The 21,383-nt window shown below is 46.4% G+C and overlaps 1 long non-coding RNA gene across 1 annotated transcript; it reads right to left on the bottom strand.

Moving 5' to 3' along the window:
• Positions 1 to 85: 85 nt before the first annotated feature.
• On the bottom strand, positions 86 to 9,846 carry LOC144174928 (uncharacterized). The gene is made up of 3 exons (XR_013323541.1): positions 9,731 to 9,846; positions 7,189 to 7,291; positions 86 to 334 (listed from the first exon to the last, which is right to left on the bottom strand). It is a non-coding gene; the product is annotated as an uncharacterized LOC144174928 (long non-coding RNA).
• Positions 9,847 to 21,383: the final 11,537 nt, after the last annotated feature.

The following is a 21,383-nucleotide window of genomic DNA, read 5'->3' as shown; positions in this document are numbered from 1 at the left end:
AAATCTTTACCTAGTATGTGTGCTAGTTCTCCATCAATTGCTAAAAAAAAAAAACCCCGAAACACATGCTAATGAACTGATCATGAAAAAGTGACGTAGTGAATAGTAAATCTGTCTGCTGAAAACAATTTTTTAATAAAACTACAGATTTGAATATAGATTACATGTTGCAATGTATGGGCATATGAAACAGCAGAAACCAAGTCCCAAAGTTCGAAAATTCTTTATTAGATGCTTTATAACCTCAAATATGCATACAACATTTTACGTGTCCATCACGGTTTAGGCCAGGAACATCTTGGCTCAAAACTTTCCACAATTTCTCAGTCAGCACCTGCAACACCAAAAGAAACAAATAAATGCTTCCTTTTACAACCACACCGCAAACGTCAAGTGAATCTAAATTCACAATTAATGGTGTATTTTGTCCCATACATGGCTACATTAATATGTACACAAAAGTTAGTTTAGCGTGCTTTTGAACTATTCTAACTGCTTATTCTGAATTTTTTTTCTACGTGACACCAGAGATCCTTTGCTGATGCAGTCTTGTGTCTAAAACCTGCTTTAGTCCCTTCACACCAAACGGTATTTTTGACTTTTTTGAGAATTTGTACAAGGCCAAATAATGGCTTACACTAGTAGGATTAAAGTTCTGAGCTAGACTGCTTTGATCTCTGATCTCGTTAACAAACTGCACTGCCTTTCCCAATAGCTAAGCAGGTGCTTACAGTGTATCTGACAGAACAGCTGTCACGCAATGGCCATACAGGACAACTGGGTCGGATTATCAGTCAGGAATTATATGAGGGGGCACTAGGCTGAGCCCCGCTCATCGCACCACTGCTGCAAAAACAAAGTGGAAAAATATTCTATTTCGGGGGTTGTAGTTGCCGAGGCCACTCTTGGGCTATGAAGCGTGACACGGTGCTAGGTTCGATTCACGTTAATCCTGACATTTGGGTATCTTAACTCGCACTGAAATCTCCACACACGGGCGTTCGATTTTTTTTTTTTGCCTTCACTAAAAAAAAAGGAAAAGAAAAAACTCCTTGGGCTCAGCTGCACAATGCTTTAGGGCGGCTGCTGCTCGGGCACAAGTTGGAGCCATTACTTGACTAGGCACAAATCCTCAAGAGTTGAAAACTGATTTCAGCGCAAAGCGGCAAAACAGCACTTTATTAAAAACAAGAGAAGTGGGAAAGACCTTATAACAACACACGTTAAAGAACGACCTCTTTGAATAAACACAGTGTCACTTTGTAAATCGTCAATGCCTGGATAGCATATCCTTCATGCACAAGTATACTTAGTTGCTCCTTTAGACCAACGATGGCCAGAAGAAGTCAGGCTGCTGCCTTGCACGCCTTGTACTTGCTGCTTCGCCTTAATATTACCATAAGTTAGGAGCCAAGTATCTGAAATACCCATCTGTTTGATGCTTTGAACGTGCCATGTAGGTGGTGCCGTGCAGTAATCCTCATTGGACAACGAGAACGAATGTAAATTAAATGACTCACGAGCGAAAAATGACGTTACCAAAGTTGACCAGTTCGCTAATCTGGCACCGCTTTACCATTGAGCCAATGCTGTGGACTTGTTTGTAAACAACCTGTAATTTCTCTGCGCCATGTAACATCAATAGTGGTTGCGGACTGAAGTAGCGTAGAAAACCGGGCTAGTTGGTGCAGATTCATCTTCGCAGCGCACAAATAACGGGACGAAAAGGAGGATAACACTGGACAACCACTGAACCAAAACTGAATTTTTATTGAAGAGACAAATATAAAGCCATCAAAGGTATAAAAAAAAGATAAAAACATGACACATGAACCCACTATAAGCAACTGTACAGACAAACGCTCTCAAGTACTGCTCTCTTCAAGATACGCCAATTCTGCATCTAAAAGTGCTAAAGATGAGCGCTAACACACGAGTCAGACATTTTTCGAATTTTATGTGCTTCCACTATACTTCCCTCACCTTTTGTTCATCGTGCAAGAACAGTACCGTTGTATCATGAAGGAAAAGCGTACAACCACAATCTTTGAAATGGGTGGGAAGAGGGCCAGAAGGCACTCAGTGAACTGGCCAACATCAAAGCGACCACAATTGAAAGGAATGCAATAAACCACGTTTAATCTACAAGGAACAAACTGTTTCTCATGTTTCACACCACAGCTGTTTGCTCGGCCCTTATTACTAATATTCTTTTCGATGGCGGGACAGATGCACTTTAACTTAATTTTGGCTGAAAACACCACATTGATGTTATATCTGCTCCCCACTTCTTTCAAGCGGTGAGATACCTCGTGCAGGTACGAGATTACAACTATCTTTTCCTTCACAACATCACAAGCAGGAGACAAGTTTTCTTCACCAAATCCAACAACTTAAGATGGGCCGACCCAATGACTTCGTCACCGTAGCCAGCATTTTTGGGTCCAACTAACTGTTCACCAAAGCTAGACTCAATTGGGTGAAAACAAGACTGAAAACAAAACAAGATGGCTAACCTGAGGCAGTTGACAACAATCCCATATTACAATCCTAGAACGTGCTGATGAAGAGTTCAGTAAAGGCTTCTTCGATCGTGGGCTATAGAGCCAACATACATGATTCTGCTCGAATTTTAACAACAGGTCCAAAAATTAGATTGTTCTTTGGTTTAGCGCATTGGACATAAAGGTCAGCCTAAATGCGTGCCATTTGAATGCTTTTAAAATGTCCACCATTTTTCTTGTAGGGTCATAGTTTCCACAAAGTACTAGGTAATCATCAACATACCCGAAAGTTTTAATTGCCAAACCCTCCAAGTCACGTTCCAATACACGGTCAACATGAGCCAAGAAATGTCACTACCAAGGTGAGGAAGTTTAGACCGTCTACAGATTCCAGATCTCTGCACATAGACACTGTCACACCATCCTACAATAGTTGATGCTAAGTAGAAACGCAGAAGCTCCAAAAAGGATTCCATGGAAATCCCGTAACTTTGCATAAACTTAACCTCGCCGTTGTAGACGGTGATAAATTCTTTCACAGAGACCAAAACTTGTTCATGTGGAAGGGAGTAGAAAAGGTTTCCAGCGTCAATGCTGAAAGCAGAGCACCAGCCTGGATTACTGCGCGCACAGTAACCTCATTTGCGCGCTGTGAAGATGAAGAGGCTTGCGCAGTGTGCTCTATCCTGGTCCTCTTGCATTGCAACATCTGCTACCTCAAACACGGAGCTGCGCAGTGGACGCCAGGCCGGCACAGAAATTTTGGCACTCGATGGAGCCCTCTGGCCGACTATGCCACTTATGGTCGTCTCCCATCCCTGCGACCGCAGCACCTTCTGCGGCACTGACGTTGATGACTGGATAAGCACCTACGAGAGTGCGAGCGCTCATAACAGATGGGACGCAACCTTGGTGCTGGCCAACGTAATATTTTACCTCAAGGGCCTAGCCAGACTATTGTTGGTTTGAGACACACGAAGCAGACCTGAGAAGCTGGGAAACCTGCAAATTGACATTACGTGAGCTGTTCGGAAAGCTTGTTGGCCCCCAACTAGCCGCGAAGGAACTTTCTTCCCATGCCAAAACCTCGATGGAGTCATCCGTCGCCTATATTCAGGATGGTGTTGCTCTGTGTCACAAGATAGATGCCGACACATCAGAAACTGGCAAAGTAGGACATGTGCAGAAAGGAATTGCTGATGGCGCTTTCAACCTGCTTGTTTATAAGGACTGCACCACCACAGATGGCATCATTACAGAGTGCAGACCGTTTAAACATCTTGAAAAGGGCCTCGCAGCCTCTGGAAAATGTTTCTTTGGTTATCAACGTAACTAGTTGATGCATTTCTTTTTGTCATTCCCCCCCACTGTAATGCCAAAAGGCGCTGTGGGTACCAAATAAAGAAAGAAAGAAACAAGCGAAAGCTCACTGTATTGCCCCACAGTTCACTCGACTGCCTAACACGGCTCCCACATCCTATTACGAGTATACCACTCCACTGGAATGTGCCCTTCTTTGTTCGACGACTTAATGAAGATAGTACGCCGTGAGCTGGAGGCTACGGCTACGGCTGCCCTACTAGCCCCGACCCGTGAATGAACGTCACCTTCCATCTCCCTAATCCATGCGATATACAGCAAGAGCTCGCAAGCCACACCATTCCACGCATTTGCTCTGTAGCTCACCCGAAAAACGCTTTCACTGTTCCTCGTGTCTTAACTGGTCCCCACCAATATGCCCTACGCCATTTTCAGACACTAAATTCCGAAGAGTGGAGTACTCCTGAAAACAAGCCAATATGCTTCCACTGCTGTCACGGTGGGCATGTGGCCCGCTACAGCTTTCGACATTGCCACGCTAAGCCTTCGCCTCACTACAAGACTAATCAATGCAGCTCAAGGAGGTAATACTGCATCTGTGACCTGGACGACAGATCCTCTATTAACCAAGGAGTCTAAGCCCAATTTACTAGACGTTACTGTTGATGGTGTTGCAGCCCAGGCTCTCACTGACACAAATGCTCACATCTCTGTAATGAGCTTAACCCTCCGCTGGCATCTCCGCAAAGTTCTGACGCCACCCATGCAAACATTTGTTCGAGTTGCCAATGAGAGCACACCTTCAATTGCCGGAATGCGTACCGCCTGAATATGGATTGCCGACCACGATAGTGTCGTTCTCTTTACCGTCCTTGAAAAATGCCCCACGACATTATCCTCGGCGTCGATTTTTTCTCGAACCGCTCTCATTCACTGTTCTGCGGGACTTCTCTCTTTTGAATTTCCTTCTGCCAAAAATGCTCAAAAGCACCGTTGTCGTTCCACAGATTAGGTCCATTTGCTGTCAAATGCTGTAACATACATGCCCCTGTGATCAAGCCCACCTGTTTCTCACAGTTATTTCTCACCAGATTGTTCGACAAGCCGAGCGGAAGCTACTACGAGCACGTATCCTTGAGTGCCGCCAGAAGCTACGAGCTTTGGAGAAGCAAACCTTCTTTGCACGCCGGCAACTTGAGTATCTTATTCCTGAGGACTTCCCAGATGTGCAGCTGCACGCAAACTTCACCGCTAGCATGGGAGAAGGCCGTCATAGAACGTCGCAAGAGAGGAAACTGCAAGCACTCCGGCCGGACGTGCACAATGCACCCAAGAGGTCATCAACCTATCTCCGTACACACCGAACGAAGAGGAGGCTAAGGTTTTGTCCCGTGGTGTGAATTTTAACACGGAAGCACCCCCGGAGCCAGGAAAGGTGATTTGTGCGGTCGAACGCGCGGTCGGCCAGCTTCCCTCCGAAGTACGGCAAGAAGCGCGCACCCGTGCTATTGGTGTGCTCTCTGGTTTGCGAAGACATTGTGCAAGACTGCATTTATCGGTAGCGGAGAGGCAAGCCATCAGGAGCCTGCGGAATAACAGCAGTATCGCAATCCTTCCTGCTGACAAAGGCAATGCCACGGTCTTGCTAGATAGCAGTGACTACCACAAGAAGATGTTGGCCCTTCTCGAAGACCAGCAGACATACGCTCCTCTAGCCCGTGACCCAACTAGAAGGTTACAGTCCAAGCTTCAAGAACTGCTACCCAGGCTTTTCAAGCTAGTCCCTCCGCACCACAAGGGCCTCTACTTCTCGAGGTCACCGCTCTACCGACTATCAGGCTACCTTCACCAAGTGTTGAGCCCTCTAGCCGGTAAGACGCCCACGCACGTCGGAAACTCGTCCTCTTTTGTTTCGAAGCTGAAGGACGTAACTCTAACTGAAGACGACGTCATGGTTTCGTTCGACGTCAAGTCTCTTTTCACTAGTGTCCCAGTGGATCTGGCAGTAGCCATGTGCGAAGAAGCACTAAACGCGGACATTAGTCTTCCCGATCGCACTCCCTTTGACGTCCCCGAGCTCTGTGAGTTTCTTATGTTTTGTCTGAGCAACACCTATTTTTCTTACGGGGGAAGCCTCTATCAGCAGACCCATGGCACGGCAATGGGTGCATCAATATCAGTTACTACGGCCAATCTAGTTATGGAGGCTTTAGAGGGGAAGGTAGTGGCAACCTTCACACCGGCACCGAGGTTTTTTTGCCGCTATGTCGACGACTGTTTTTGTATTTTAAAAAAGCAAGATGTCCCGTGTCTTCTGGACCGCCTCAACGCCCAGAATGTGCATATACAGTTCACTGTGGAGTTCGAGCAAGGCAACATGCTTCCCTTTTTTGGATGTTCTTGTTCGCCGCGATGCGGGCACTCTCTCCTTCTCAGTGTACAGGAAGCCCACACACACGGGTCGTTACCTCAGTTTTGAATCTTGCCACCCTCTCGGCCACAAGACATCCGTTGTGTCGTCCTTGATAAAGCGCACCGTATGCATCTGCTCAGATGACAGTGCACTGAAACGTGAATTAGGAACGATTCGCTGCGAACTAATCGCCAATGGCTATCCTAAGCGACTTATTTGCCGAACCAAGAATAAGGTACTACAGCCAAGAATGGCCAACAACAGGACATTACGAGCACGCGCAGCCATCCCCTACGTCCCAGGAATACGCGAAGCATTGTCGCACGTCTTTTCAAAATACGACATGCGCATTGCCCATGTACCGACCAGCGAGCTCCGCGACGATTGAAAGAGCACCAACGTGATGTAAGAAATCATAATCACACGACGAATGCCATTGCCATTGCGGAGCACGCGCACAAACATTCCCACAAGATTGACTGGGAGAACACCGCAATTTTAGCTAAGGAAAAGAACACATCATCTTGGCGTCTGCTAGAGTCACTTTTTATCCAATCAACGCCAGCCGCAATGAACCGGACGGATGGGACTTTGCCTCCCGTCTACGCATGCTCTCTACGTCATGTGCTGCCTATATAATTGACGACGACGGCTTGTCTTACGTAGTGAACAAGGGACCCGTATGTGGTTCCGAAACGTCAATATATTTTTATTCTTGGTCAGTGTTCGCTTTTCTTTTGCAAGTTATTATATGGTCTTCCCTATTACAGACGCGCTGTTTCTGTGAAATGTCACTCTACCACACATCATCATTACTGTGGTAGAGAACCAAACCTGCCTTCCCTTTCAGTTTTTCAACTTCAGTTTCACACCTCAAGTCCTTCCCAAGGGGATTTCGCTTGCAATGCTGTGCCCTTTCTGCCATGAATGCTAGCACTCCTGCAGATTTACCTCCTGCAGTGCAGGCGTCCCATCAAGCACCATCAATCAAGGAAGTGGCTGCTTCAGACCTCCCACCGGATCATACCGCCGATCTCCCTCGTCTTCTGGATTCCTGCAAGGACATCTTCGACTTAGACAACCATCCACCAACCCAAACTTCTGAAGTCACCCATCATATCAACACCAACGATGCTTCACTAGTGTACAGGTGTCCCTATTGCGTATCACTTGCTGAACGACTCGTCATCCAAAAGGTAAAAAAAAATGCTCAGTAAAGATACAGTCGAACGATCTTCCAGTCTGTGGGTGTCTCCAGTCGTGTTGGTCAGAGAAAAAGATGGGACGTAGTGCTTCTAGATGGATTATGCAAACTTAACTATTATGAAGGAAGGCCTTATACAGTGGGATCTCATTGATACAATTCTGCATAATACGTTTTTCTTTTCATTCCAAGCCAAAATCCCTTAGAAATAATGCATTTTCGTGCATTTGATACGATCACATTTTTGCTAAAAATTGGATGGCATGACAATGAAAGTGAACCTTGACCATTTTTAGAAACCTTACATTTATTCTTCGGTATACTAGCTCAAACCCCATGTCAACAACCCATGACCTGCATGGCAGCGCCGGTTCTGCGACAAAAACACTGCTGCCGGGCGTGGGCGCTCTGTTCAATGAGGATGATATGTGAGGCGAGGCACTGTGCCATCTAGTGAAACATATCATAATCACAGAGTTTCTCAGTTTGATCATAATCGAGGAAGAAGGTTCCAATGCTCTTGGCAGGCGGCGACTTCCCTCCCCAACTTCTCGCCATGCTCTGTGCTTCCCGCTCCGTTCTTTGTTCTCTTTCTGCGCTGTTCCTGTGTTCGGTGGTGTTGCTTATGAGGCTATTTTTGTTCTTGTTCTATTTGACTAGTTTTGTTCTTCTTAGGCTGCCTTGTTGCTGTGCGGGGTGTGCTGCCAGGCTTGTGGCAATGTCGAGGAAACGGAAGGCACTCAGTATAAAAAGAAAAAGTGAAAATTGTACAGAAATTGGAAGAAAACCCGAAGAGGAAATGCGTGGATTTGGCACACAAGCTCGGTTTGCCAGTGTCAACGCTCAACACTATTGCCGGTCAGCAAGAGGAACTTCAAAAGAATCTGCAAGTTTCCGGCCCTGATGCAAAACAAGCACAAGGTGCGAAGCATGACCAAATGGAAGACATCCTGCTCACATGGTGGGAGGAAGTTAGAGCGGCAGGATGAACGCCGATAGGTCAGTACTACGCGAAAAAGTTGACAACACTGCGCTCTCCTTGGGCATTGAGGACTCCAAAGCGTCTGGTGGCTGGCTTCACCAATTCAAGGCACAACGTGAAGTGTCATACAGAACAGCATCCGCCCAAGTGAAAAAATACCAGCAGCTTTTTTTTTTATTTTGACATTTCCGGATAATTTTCTCCCAGACTTCGAAAAGAAAGTGCAGCACAAATTTACCAGCTACTCCACTGTTGCTCAATAAAATTGAGTTGCTGACGGAGAATGCAGATTTTTCTCCTTTTTTTAACAAACTCTTTGGATAATACGATTTTCACATAATGCTTTTTATTTCCCGGTTCCCCTGAAAAACGTATCAACGAGATTTCACTGTACATGATACATAGACAAGACGTGGCTGGCAACTTGTGAAGGGAGGTAACTTCGTGCAACCAAAGCCTGATTAGTCATGCTAATTCCTCCTATATTTCAATATGGTCTAACACCAGCTACCCCACTTCGGCAGAGCCAGTGGGGGACATTTCAACACTACTGTCACTGTGTACTGCAGAACGAACATCCATCCCGCATTTAAAAACCCTGCATACGAAGCTGCATCGCGCAAAGTTGTTCTATGGCCACTGAATGTCCTCGCTGAATGTCAAGGAAGCGTCCTCACCGACGCGCTTTGGCGTCGTCTATCAGCGGATTCGTATGTATACAAGCGTTTACAGCAAGAACGGTAAATATATTACTACGCCCTTCAAGCACATGTCTGCAAAATGCGATTACTTCGCCGCGTTCGCAGGATTGAGCCGCACAGTAGAGAACACAGTCGTAGCATACTAGCAGGAATGAACGCATCGTACGGCTTCTTCCGCGTTTCGTCACCCCGTGACTACAGTTTACCTCAACACCAATTTATAACGCACGCACTTAAAGAGCTTACACTCTAAAAAGTGCTACAACCTTTCTGGTAACCTTGAGTGAATGCAAAAGCGTAGCCACCGCGCACATCACGTCGTAGCTAGCGCCGACTTCAATGCGAACGCGGTCGTCGACGCGGCTACGTGAACGTACCGCTGACAGCCTCAAGGAAAGTGTATTTGGGGGCTCTAGAACAACGTATTTAAATTTAGCCCATGTTTGCGAATAACAAATGATTCCTTGAGTGCTTTAGTTACATTGTCATTCAGAATGTGCCTAGCCAGTTATGTCCAACATACGGAGAGCGCACGGCGTTTGCAGTACACGGACAGGTATATAATTACCCGTCCCTCTTGACACCAGCCCTTAAAAAATATCTTACCTTTCGTTTATGACGCAAAAAGATGCCGAGGAGAAAGCAGCAGGTTTCGTTATCTACAAGAAATCGATGCTGGCTTGCGCTTTGAAACTCGTACACAACAGGCAAGTGGCTTCGGCTTGACATGGCTTGACCAGTGTTGTTTTTGCCTTGCGCAAACCTAATTTAACTAAAAAACTCTGTCACACGACCGGCTAAATATAGCCGCTCGTGATTTGTTATTTGCGGAAAAAACAGAGTATAAAAGTCACGTAACAGAGAATTTTAGTTGAATTAAGTTTGCGCAAGACAAAAGCAACACTGGTCAAGCCATGTCAAGCCGAAGCCACTTGCCTGTTGTGTACGAGTTTCAAAGCGCAAGCCAGCATCGATTTCTTGTAGATAACGAAACCTGCTGCTTTCTCCTCGGCATCTTTCAATAAGCACTCAAGGGATCATTTGTTATTCCCAAACATGGGCTAAATTTAAATACGTTGTTCTAGAGCCCCCAAATACACTTTCCTTGAGGCTGTCAGCGGTACGTTCACGTAGCCGCGTCGACGACCGCGTTTGCATTGAAGTCGGCGCTAGCTACGACGTGATGTGCGCGGTGGCTACGCTTTTACATTTACTCAAGGTTACCAGAAAGGTTGTAGCACTTTTTAGAGTGTAAGCTCTTTAAGGGCGTGCGTTATAAATGGTGTTGAGGTAAACTGTAGTCACGGGGTGACGAAACGTCGAAGAAGCCGTACGATGCGTTCATTCCTGCTACTATGCTACGACTGTGTTCTCTACTGTGCGGCTCAATCCTGCGAACGCGGCGAAGTAATCGCATTTTGCAGACATGTGCTTGAAGGGCGTAGTAATATATTTACCGTTCTTGCTGTAAATGCTTGTATACATACGAATCCGCTGATAGACGACGCCAAAGCGCGTCGGTGAGGACGCTTATTCATTGACATTCAGCGAGGACATTCAGTGGCCATTGAACAACTTTGCGCGATGCAGCTTCGTATGCAGGGTTTTTAAATTCGGGATGGATGTTCGTTCTGCAGTACACAGTGACAGTAGTGTTGAAATGTTCCCCACTGGCTCTGCCGAAGTGGGGTAGCTGGTGTTAGACCATATTGAAATATAGGAGGAATTAGCATGACTAATCAGGCTTTGGTTGCACGAAGTTACCTCCCTTCACAAGTTGCCAGCCACGTCTTGTCTATGTATCGTGTACAGTGAAATCTCGTTGATACGTTTTTCAGGGGAATCGGGAAATAAAAAGCATTATGTGAAAATCGTATTATCCAAAGAGTTTGTTAAAAAAAGGAGAAAAATCTGCATTCTCCGTCAGCAACTCAATTTTATTGAGCAACAGTGGAGTAGCTGGTAAATTTGTGCTGCACTTTCTTTTCGAAGTCTGGGAGAAAATTATCCGGAAATGTAAAAATAAAAAAAAAAAGCTGCTGGTATTTTTCACTTGGGCGGATGCTGTTCTGTATGACACTTCACGTTGTGCCTTGAATTGGTGAAGCCAGCCACCAGACGCTTTGGAGTCCTCAATGCCCAAGGAGAGCGCAGTGTTGTCAACTTTTTCGCGTAGTACTGACTTATCGGCGTTCATCCTGCCGCTCTAACTTCCTCCCACCATGTGAGCAGGATGTCTTCCATTTGGTCATGCTTCGCACCTTGTGCTTGTTTTGCATCAGGGCCGGAAACTTGCAGATTCTTTTGAAGTTCCTCTTGCTGACCGGCAATAGTGTTGAGCGTTGACACTGGCAAACCGAGCTTGTGTGCCAAATCCACGCATTTCCTCTTCGGGTTTTCTTCCAATTTCTGTACAATTTCCACTTTTTCTTTTTATACTGAGTGCCTTCCGTTTCCTCGACATTGCCACAAGCCTGGCAGCACACCCCGCACAGCAACAAGGCAGCCTAAGAAGAACAAAGCTAGTCAAATAGAACAAGAACAAAAATAGCCTCATAAGCAACACCACCAAACACAGGAACAGCGCAGAAAGAGAACAAAGAACGGAGCGGGAAGCACAGAGCATGGCGAGAAGTTGGGGAGGGAAGTCGCCGCCTGCCAAGAGCATTGGAACCTTCTTCCTCGATTATGATCAAACTGAGAAACTCTGTGATTATGATATGTTTCACTAGATGGCACAGTGCCTCGCCTCACATATCACCCTCATTGAACAGAGCGCCCACGCCCAGCAGCAGTGTTTTTGTCGCAGAACCGGCGCTGCCATGCAGGTCATGGGTTGTTGACATGGGGTTTGAGCTAGTATACCGAAGAATAAATGTAAGGTTTCTAAAAATGGTCAAGGTTCACTTTCGTTGTCGTGCCATCCAATTTTTAGCAAAAATGTGATCGTATCAAATGCACGAAAATGCATTATTTCTAAGGGATTTTGGCTTGGAATGAAAAGAAAAACGTATTATGCAGAATTGTATCAATGAGATCCCACTGTATAAGGCCTTCCTTCATAGTAGTTAAGTTTGCATAATCCATCTAGAAGCACTACGTCCCATCTTTTTCTCTGACCAACACGACTGGAGACACCCACAGACTGGAAGATCGTTCGACTGTATCTTTACTGAGCATTTTTTTATACCTTTTGGATGACGAGTCGTTCAGCAAGTGATACGCAATAGGGCCACCTGTACACTAGTGAAGCATCATTGGTGTTGATATGATGGGTGACTGCAGAAGTTTGGGTTGGTGGTTGGTTGTCTAAGTCAAAGATGTCCTTGCAGGAATCCAGAAGACGAGGGAGATCGGCGGTATGATCCAATGGGAGGTCTGAAGCAGCCACTGCCTTGATTGATGGTGCTTGATGGTACGCCTGCACTGCAGGAGGTAAATCTGCAGGAGTGCTAGCATTCATGGCAGAAAGGGCACAGCATTGCAAGCGAAATCCCCTTGGGAAGGACTTGAGGTGTGAAACTGAAGTTTAAAAACTGAAAGGGAAGGCAGGTTTGGTTCTCTACCACAGTAATGATGATGTGTGGCAGAGTGACGTTTCACAGAAGCAGCGCGTCTGTAATAGGGAAGACCATATAATAACTTGCAAAAGAAAAGCGAACACTGACCAAGAATAAAAATATATTGACGTTTCGGAACCACATACGGGTCCCTTGTTCACTACGTAAGACAAGCCGTCGTCGTCAATTATATAGGCAGCACATGACGTAGAGAGCATGCGTAGACGGGAGGCAAAGTCCCGTCCGTCCGGTTCATTGCGGCTGGCGTTGATTGGATAAAAAGTGACTCTAGCAGACGCCAAGATGATGTGTTCTTTTCCTTAGCTAAAATTGCGGTGTTCTCCCAGTCAATCTTGTGGGAATGTTTGTGCGCGTGCTCCGCAATGGCAATGGCATTTGTCATGTGATTATGATTTCTTACATCACGTTGGTGCTCTTTCAGTCGTCGCGGAGCTCGCTGGTCGGTACATGGGCAATGCGCATGTCGTATTTTGAAAAGACGTGCGACAATGCTTCGCTTATTCCTGGGACGTAGGGGATGGCTGCGCGTGCTCGGAATGTCCTGTTGTTGGCCATTCTTGGCTGTAGTACCTTATTCTTGGTTCGGCAAATAAGTCGCTTAGGATAGCCATTGGCGATTAGTTCGCGGCGAATCATTCCTAATTCACGTTTCAGTGCACTGTCATCTGAGCAGATGCGTACGGCGCGCTTCATCAAGGACGACACAACGGATGTCTTGTTGCCGAGAGGGTGGCAAGATTCAAAACTGGGTAACGACCCGTGTGTGTGGACTTCCTGTACACTGAGAAGGAGAGAGTGCCCGCATCGCGGCGAACAAGAACATCCAAAAAAGGGAAGCATGTTGCCTTGCTCGAACTCCACAGTGAACTGTATATGCACATTCTGGGCGTTGAGGCGGTCCAGAAGACACGGGACATCTTGCTTTTTTAAAATACAAAAACAGTCGTCGACATAGCGGCAAAAAAACCTCGGTGCCGGTGTGAAGGTTGCCACTACCTTCCCCTCTAAAGCCTCCATAACTAGATTGGCCGTAGTAACTGATATTGATGCACCCATTGCCGTGCCATGGGTCTGCTGATAGAGGCTTCCCCCGTAAGAAAAATAGGTGTTGCTCAGACAAAACATAAGCAACTCACAGAGCTCGGGGACGTCAAAGGGAGTGCGATCGGAAAGACTAATGTCCGCGTTTAGTGCTTCTTCGCACATGGCTACTGCCAGATCCACTGGGACACTAGTGAAAAGAGACTTGACGTCGAACGAAACCATGACGTCGTCTTCAGTTAGAGTTACGTCCTTCAGCTTCGAAACAAAAGAGGACGAGTTTCCGACGTGCGTGAGCATCTTACCGGCTAGAGGGCTCAACACTTGGTGAAGGTAGCCCGATAGTCGGTAGAGCGGTGACCTCGAGAAGTCGACGGCCTCGAGTAGTAGAGGCCCTTGTAATGCGGAGGGACTAGCTTGAAAAGCCTGGTTAGCAGTTCTTGAAGCTTGGACTGTAACTTGCTAGTTGGGTCACGGGCTAGAGGAGCGTATGTCTGCTGGTCTTCGAGAAGGGCCAACATCTTCTTGTGGTAGTCACTGCTATCTAGCAAGACCGTGGCATTGCCTTTGTCAGCAGGAAGGATTGCGATACTGCTGTTATTCCGCAGGCTCCTGATGGCTTGCCTCTCCGCTACCGATAAATGCAGTCTTGCACAATGTCTTCGCAAACCAGAGAGCACACCAATAGCACGGGTGCGCGCTTCTTGCCGTACTTCAGAGGGAAGCTGGCCGACCACGCGTTCGACCGCACAAATCACCTTTCCTGGCTCCGGGGGTGCTTCCGTGTTAAAATTCACACCACGGGACAAAACCTTAGCCTCCTCTTCGTTCGGTGTGTACGGAGATAGGTTGATGACCTCTTGGGTGCATTGTGCACGTCCGGCCGGAGTGCTTGCAGTTTCCTCTCTTGCGACGTTCTATGACGGCCTTCTCCCATGCTAGCGGTGAAGTTTGCGTGCAGCTGCACATCTGGGAAGTCCTCAGGAATAAGATACTCAAGTTGCCAGCGTGCAAAGAAGGTTTGCTTCTCCAAAGCTCGTAGCTTCTGGCGGCACTCAAGGATATGTGCTCGTAGTAGCTTCCGCTCGGCTTGTCGAACAATCTGTGAGAAACGGGTGGGCTTGATCACAGGGGCATGTATGTTACAGCATTTGACAGCAAATGGACATAATCTGTGGAACGAGAACGGTGCTTTTGAGCATTTTTGGCAGAAGGAAATTCAAAAGAGAGAAGTCCCGAAAAGAGAGAAGAACTTGAACAAATGTTTGCATGGGTGGCGTCAGAACTTTGCGGAGATGCCAGCGGAGGGTTAAGCTGATTACAGAGATGTGAGCATTTGTGTCAGTGAGAGCCTGGGCTGCAACACCATCAACAGTAACGTCTAGTAAATTACCTCCTTGAGCTGCATTGATTAGTCTTGTGGTGAGGCGAAGGCTTAGCGTGGCAATGTCGAAAGCTGTAGCGGGCCACATGCCCACCGTGACAGCAGTGGAAGCATATTGGCTTGTTTTCAGGAGTACTCCACTCTTCGGAATTTAGTGTCTGAAAATGGCGTAGGGCATATTGGTGGGGACCAGTTAAGACACGAGGAACAGTGAAAGCGTTTTTCGGGTGAGCTACAGAGCAAATGCGTGGAATGGTGTGGCTTGCGAGCTCTTGCTGTATATCGCATGAATTAGGGAGATGGAAGGTGACGTTCATTCATGGGTCGGGGCTAGTAGGGCAGCCGTAGCCGTAGCCTCCAGCTCACGGCGTACTATTTTCATTAAGTCGTCGAACAAAGAAGGGCACATTCCAGTGGAGTTGTATACTCGTAATTGGATGTGGGACCCGTGTTAGGCAGTCGAGTGAACTGTGGGCCAATACAGTGAGCTTTCACTTGTTTCTTTCTTACTTTATTTGGTACCCACAGCGCCTGTTGGCATTACAGTGGGGGAATAACAAAAAGAAATGCATCAACTAGTTACGTTGATAACCAAAGAAACATTTTCCAGAGGCTGCAAGGCCATTTTCGAGATGTTTAAACGGTCTGCACCCTGTAATGATGCCATCTGTGGTGGTGCAGTCCTTATAAACAAGCAGGTTGAAAGCGCCATCAGCAATTCCTTTCTGCACATGTCCTACTTTGCCAGTTTCTGATGTGTCGGCATCTATCTTGTGACACAGAGCAACACCATCCTGAATATAGGCGACGGATGACTCCATCGAGGTTTTGGCATGGGAAGAAAGTTCCTTCGCGGCTAGTTGGTGGCCAACAAGCTTTCCGAACAGCTCATGTAATGTCAATTTGCAGGTTTCCCAGCTTGTCAGGTCTGCTTCGTGTGTCTCAAACCAACAATAGTCTGGCTAGGCCCTTGAGGTAAAATATTACGTTGGCCAGCACCAAGGTTGCGTCCCATCTGTTATGAGCGCTCGCACTCTCGTAGGTGCTTATCCAGTCATCAACGTCAGTGCCGCAGAAGGTGCTGCGGTCGCAGGGATGGGAGACGACCATAAGTGGCATAGTCGGCCAGAGGGCTCCATCGAGTGCCAAAATTTCTGTGCCGGCCTGGCGTCCACTGCGCAGCTCCGTGTTTGAGGTAGCAGATGTTGCAATGCAAGAGGACCAGGATAGGGCACGCTGCGCAAGCCTCTTCATCTTCACAGCACACAAATGAGGTTACTGTGCGCGCAGTAATCCAGGCTGGTGCTCTGCTTTCAGCATTGACGCTGGAAACCTTTTCTACTCCCTTCCGCATGAACAAGTTTTGGTCTCTGTGAAAGAGTGTATCACAGTCTACAACGGCGAGGTTAAGTTTATGCAAAGTTGCGGGATTTCCGTGGAATCCTTTTTGGAGCTTCTGCGTTTCTACTTAGCATCAACTATTTTAGGATGGTGTGACAGTGTCTTTGTGCAGAGATCTGGAATCTGTAGACGGTCTAAACTTCCTCACCTTGTTAGTGACATTTCTTGGCTCATGTTGACCGTGTATTGGAACGTGACTTGGAGGGTTTGGCAATTAAAACTTTCGGGTATGTTGACGATTACCTAGTACTTTGTGGAAACTATGACCCTACAAGAAAAATGGTGGACATTTTAAAAGCATTCAAACGGCACGCATTTAGTCTGACCTTTATGTCCAAGGCGCTAGACCAAAGAACAATCCAGTTTTTTTGGACCTGTTGTTAAAATTCGAACAGAAACATGTATGTTGGCTCTATAGCCCGCAATCGAAGAAGCTTCTACGGAACTCTTCATCAGCACGTTCTAGGATTGCAAAATATGGGATTGTTGTCAACTGCCTCAGGTCAGCTATCTTGTTTTGTTTTCAGTCTTGTTTTCACCTAATTGAGTCTAGCTTTGGTGAACAGTTAGTTGGACCCAAAAATGCTGGCTACGGTGACGGAGTCATTGGGTTGGCCTGTCTTCAGTTGTTGGATTTGGTGAAGAAAACTTGTCTCCTGCTTGTGATGTTGTGAAGGAAAAGGTAGTTGTAATCTCGTGCCTGCACGATGTATCTCACCGCTTGAAAGAAGTGGGGAGCAGATATAACATCAATGTGGTGTTTTCAGCCAAAATTAAGTTAAACAGCAGCTGTCCCGCCATCGAAAAGAATATTAGTAATAAGGGCCGAGCAAACAGCTGTGGTGTGAAACATGAGAAACAGGTTGTTCCTTATAGATTAAACGTGGTTTATTGCATTCCTTTCAATTGTGGTCGCTTTGATGTTGGCCAGTTCACTGAGTGCCTTCTGGCCTCTTCCCACCCATTTCAAAGATTGTGGTTGTACGCTTTTCCTTCATGATACAACGGTACTGTTCTCGCACGATGAACAAAAGGTGAGGGAAGTATAGTGGAAGCACATAAAATTCGAAAAATGTCTGACTCGTGTGTTAGAGCTCGTCTTTAGCACTTTTAGATGCAGAATTGGCGTATCTTGAAGAGAGCAGTACTTGAGAGCGTTTGTCTGTACAGTTGCTTATAGTGGGTTCATGTGTCATGTTTTTATCTTTGTTTTATAGCTTCGATGGCTTTATATTTGTCTCTTCAATAAAAAATCGGTTTTGGTTCAGTGGTTGTCCAGTGTTATCCTCCTTTTTGTCCCGTTATTTGTGCGCTGCGAAGATGAATCTGCACCAACTAGCCCGGTTTTCTACGCTACTTCAGTCCGCAACCACTATCAATGATGTTACGTGGCGCAGAGAAATTACAGGTTGTTTACAAACAAGTCCACAGCATTGGCTCAATGGTAAAGCGGTGCCAGATTAGCGAACTGGCCAACTTTGGTAACGTCATTTTTCGCTCGTGAGTCATTTAATTTACATTCGTTCTCGTTGTCCAATGAGGATTACTGCACGGCACCACCTACATGGCACGTTCAAAGCATCAAACAGATGGGTATTTCAGATACTTGGGTCCTAACTTATGGTAATATTAAGGCGAAGCAGCAAGTACAAGGCGTGCAATTCAGCAGCCTGACTTCTTCTGGCCATCGTTGGTCTAAAGGAGCAACTAAGTATACTTGTGCATGAAGGATATGCTATCCAGGCATTGACGATTTACAAAGTGACACTGTGTTTATTCAAAGAGGTCGTTCTTTAACGCGTGTTGTTATAAGGTCTTTCCCACTTCTCTTGTTTTTAATAAAGTGCTGTTTTGCCGCTTTGCGCTGAAATCAGTTTTCAACTCTTGAGGATTTGTGCCTAGTCAAGTAATGGCTCCAACTTGTGCCCGAGCAGCAGCCGCCCTAAAGCATTGTGCAGCTGAGCCCAAGGAGTTTTTTCTTTTCCTTTTTTTTTAGTGAAGGCAAAAAAAAAAAAATCGAACGCCCGTGTGTGGAGATTTCATTGCGAGTTAAGATACCCAAATGTCAGGATTAACGTGAATCGAACCTAGCACCGTGTCACGCTTCATAGCCCAAGAGTGGCCTCGGCAACTACAACCCCCGAAATAGAATATTTTTCCACTTTGTTTTTGCAGCAGTGGTGCGATGAGCGGGGCTCAGCCTAGTGCCCCCTCATATAATTCCTGACTGATAATCCGACCCAGTTGTCCTGTATGGCCATTGCGTGACAGCTGTTCTGTCAGATACACTGTAAGCACCTGCTTAGCTATTGGGAAAGGCAGTGCAGTTTGTTAACGAGATCAGAGATCAAAGCAGTCTAGCTCAGAACTTTAATCCTACTAGTGTAAGCCATTATTTGGCCTTGTACAAATTCTCAAAAAAGTCAAAAATACCGTTTGGTGTGAAGGGACTAAAGCAGGTTTTAGACACAAGACTGCATCAGCAAAGGATCTCTGGTGTCACGTAGAAAAAAAATTCAGAATAAGCAGTTAGAATAGTTCAAAAGCAGGCTAAACTAACTTTTGTGTACATATTAATGTAGCCATATATGGGACAAAATACACCATTAATTGTGAATTTAGATTCACTTGACGTTTGCGGTGTGGTTGTAAAAGGAAGCGTTTATTTGTTTCTTTTGGTCTTTTGGTGTTGCAGGTGCTGACTGAGAAATTGTGGAAAGTTTTGAGCCAAGATGTTCCTGGCCTAAACCGTGATGGACACGTAAAATGTTGTATGCATATTTGAGGTTATAAAGCATCTAATAAAGAATTTTCGAACTTTGGGACTTGGTTTCTGCTGTTTCATATGCCCATACATTGCAACATGTAATCTATATTCAAATCTGTAGTTTTATTAAAAAATTGTTTTTAGCAGACAGATTTACTATTCACTACGTCACTTTTTCATGATCAGTTCATTAGCATGTGTTGCGGGGTTTTTTTTTTTTAGCAATTGATGGAGAACTGGCACACATACTAGGTAAAGATTTATAAGTCTTAATGTTATGTTTCAGTTTTTCAGTCAATTTGAGAACCTGTATTTGCTGTAAACTTAAGTGCTTTTATGATCACATGCCTTGAAGCATGCTCCAGCGTAAGAATACTGGATACCAAAGCCCCTTGTAGCTTGTTTTGGTCAGTGTGTGTGGGCAAACGTAAGTCATCAGTGGAGGCTTCATAATCCAACTCGCAAATAAATGTGGGTGCTAGCACCATTGGGGCTTGCAAGCAAAAAAGAAAAAGACCCGTGAACACACGATAGCGAAGAGGAGGCGGTGCAAAGGTAGTCCTGCGTGTCTAAATCTAAGAGGCGAAGATCAGAGCAGGAGTATTTGACAGTTCTAATTCTGCCTGGGCAAAACTTTAGTGCCAACTGCCGTTTCGTCTGGGCGGAGCGCTAGATACGATAAAGAAAAAAACAGAACAAGCAACCCGGTTGTTTGTGCGATCGCATAAAAAGCAGCAGGGCACAAAGTGCAACCATCGTGACAAGGTTGAAAGCAATCGTCAGAAAATCTGAGTACCAACATTTTCAAGGTGGGCTACAAGTGATTATACTTATCGCGTATTCCCAGCGTGACTTAGGCCCAACTTTATGGGGCATTAGGCTAAATTTCTATTTGTCACACTCCAGGAATTCATTCATAATAAAGGTTGACTTTCACAGCGGCGGCCGATCACAGGGTGAACTGTGGATGCACGCTTGCGTAGCAACCGTTCACGCGACGATTTGCGAATGCTACACTGCGATTGCAAAACAGCACGGATTACAAAGTATTTAGGTAATATTACCTAGAGCACTGTTGCAGCGTAAAACTTAATCAAACGACCCGGTTGAAGCACTTCGAAATGCACAGTGGTGGGTATCACAAGCGGACGCGAAATCCAACACAGACACAGGCGAAGCTCTCTTAACTTCGTTAAAATATACAGATCTAGAGTGAGGTTTAATAACAGCGCAGCCGTCCCAGAAGGCGAAATCCAACGCGCGAATGAAACACTTGCCGCTTCACATGGAGGAAAGAAATGGGCATTCACTGCCGGCCGGCCGCCGCGCCAAGAGCGGGGAGTGTGTGCGCCGGCAGAACAGCCCCGCAACCCTTCGCCTTTCCCTCTCGCACTCCTCCTTTTCTCCCTTTCGTGGGTGATGCATCGCCGAAACCGGAATACGCCTCTCCGCCCCGAGCTCCGCCCTCACCCACCGAACGCGCTCCTCCTCTCCACTCACTCTCCGCTACTCCTCCCGAGCTCCGCGATGCGAGCGCCCTCACACGCCGAGCGCGCTCCTCCTCTCCCCTTGCCCTCCGCTACTCCGCACCTGCTCCGGTTGCTAGGCGCGCGCCACAGCTGTTGCTAGGCGCACGCCGCTCAACGACGCAAGACAACCCGCGGCTAAGAAATGCATTCGCATTTAAAAAGGAACGGATGGTGACGTTCCACATCTTGCACGTCTGGTAGCCGCGTCACATGTGGTTGAGACAATAAAAAAAGAAAAGCAAAACTGTCGCCAACGCCCACTAGGACTCCCGAAACGGGCGACCGTGTTGTGGGCAATGGCTAGCCTCTTTCTTGCGCCTACCAACGAAACAAAAGATAACGCTAGCCGTGGTATAAGGTGAGCGTTGATCATTGAAAAAATACAATAGGCGATGGAGTTGATATCAGCTGATTCCCTAGCGTGGGGAATCACCAGAACCTTTTTGAATTGGGCGACACAGTCACTGCAACACGTCATCAGCGGATGTTGCGTTTGCACTAGACTTCTGGCGCACCATGTGCGCTGCGTTTCGGTTTCATGGGGGGAAAAAAACTT

Source organism: Haemaphysalis longicornis, unplaced genomic scaffold (genome assembly GCF_048455015.1).
Source record: "Haemaphysalis longicornis isolate Haplotype H1 unplaced genomic scaffold, Haemaphysalis longicornis Haplotype H1 scaffold_1, whole genome shotgun sequence".
Taxonomy (NCBI): Eukaryota; Metazoa; Arthropoda; class Arachnida; order Ixodida; family Ixodidae; genus Haemaphysalis; species Haemaphysalis longicornis.
Note: the sequence above shows the minus strand (reverse complement) of the source record. Positions and strands in the feature narration are given on the sequence as shown.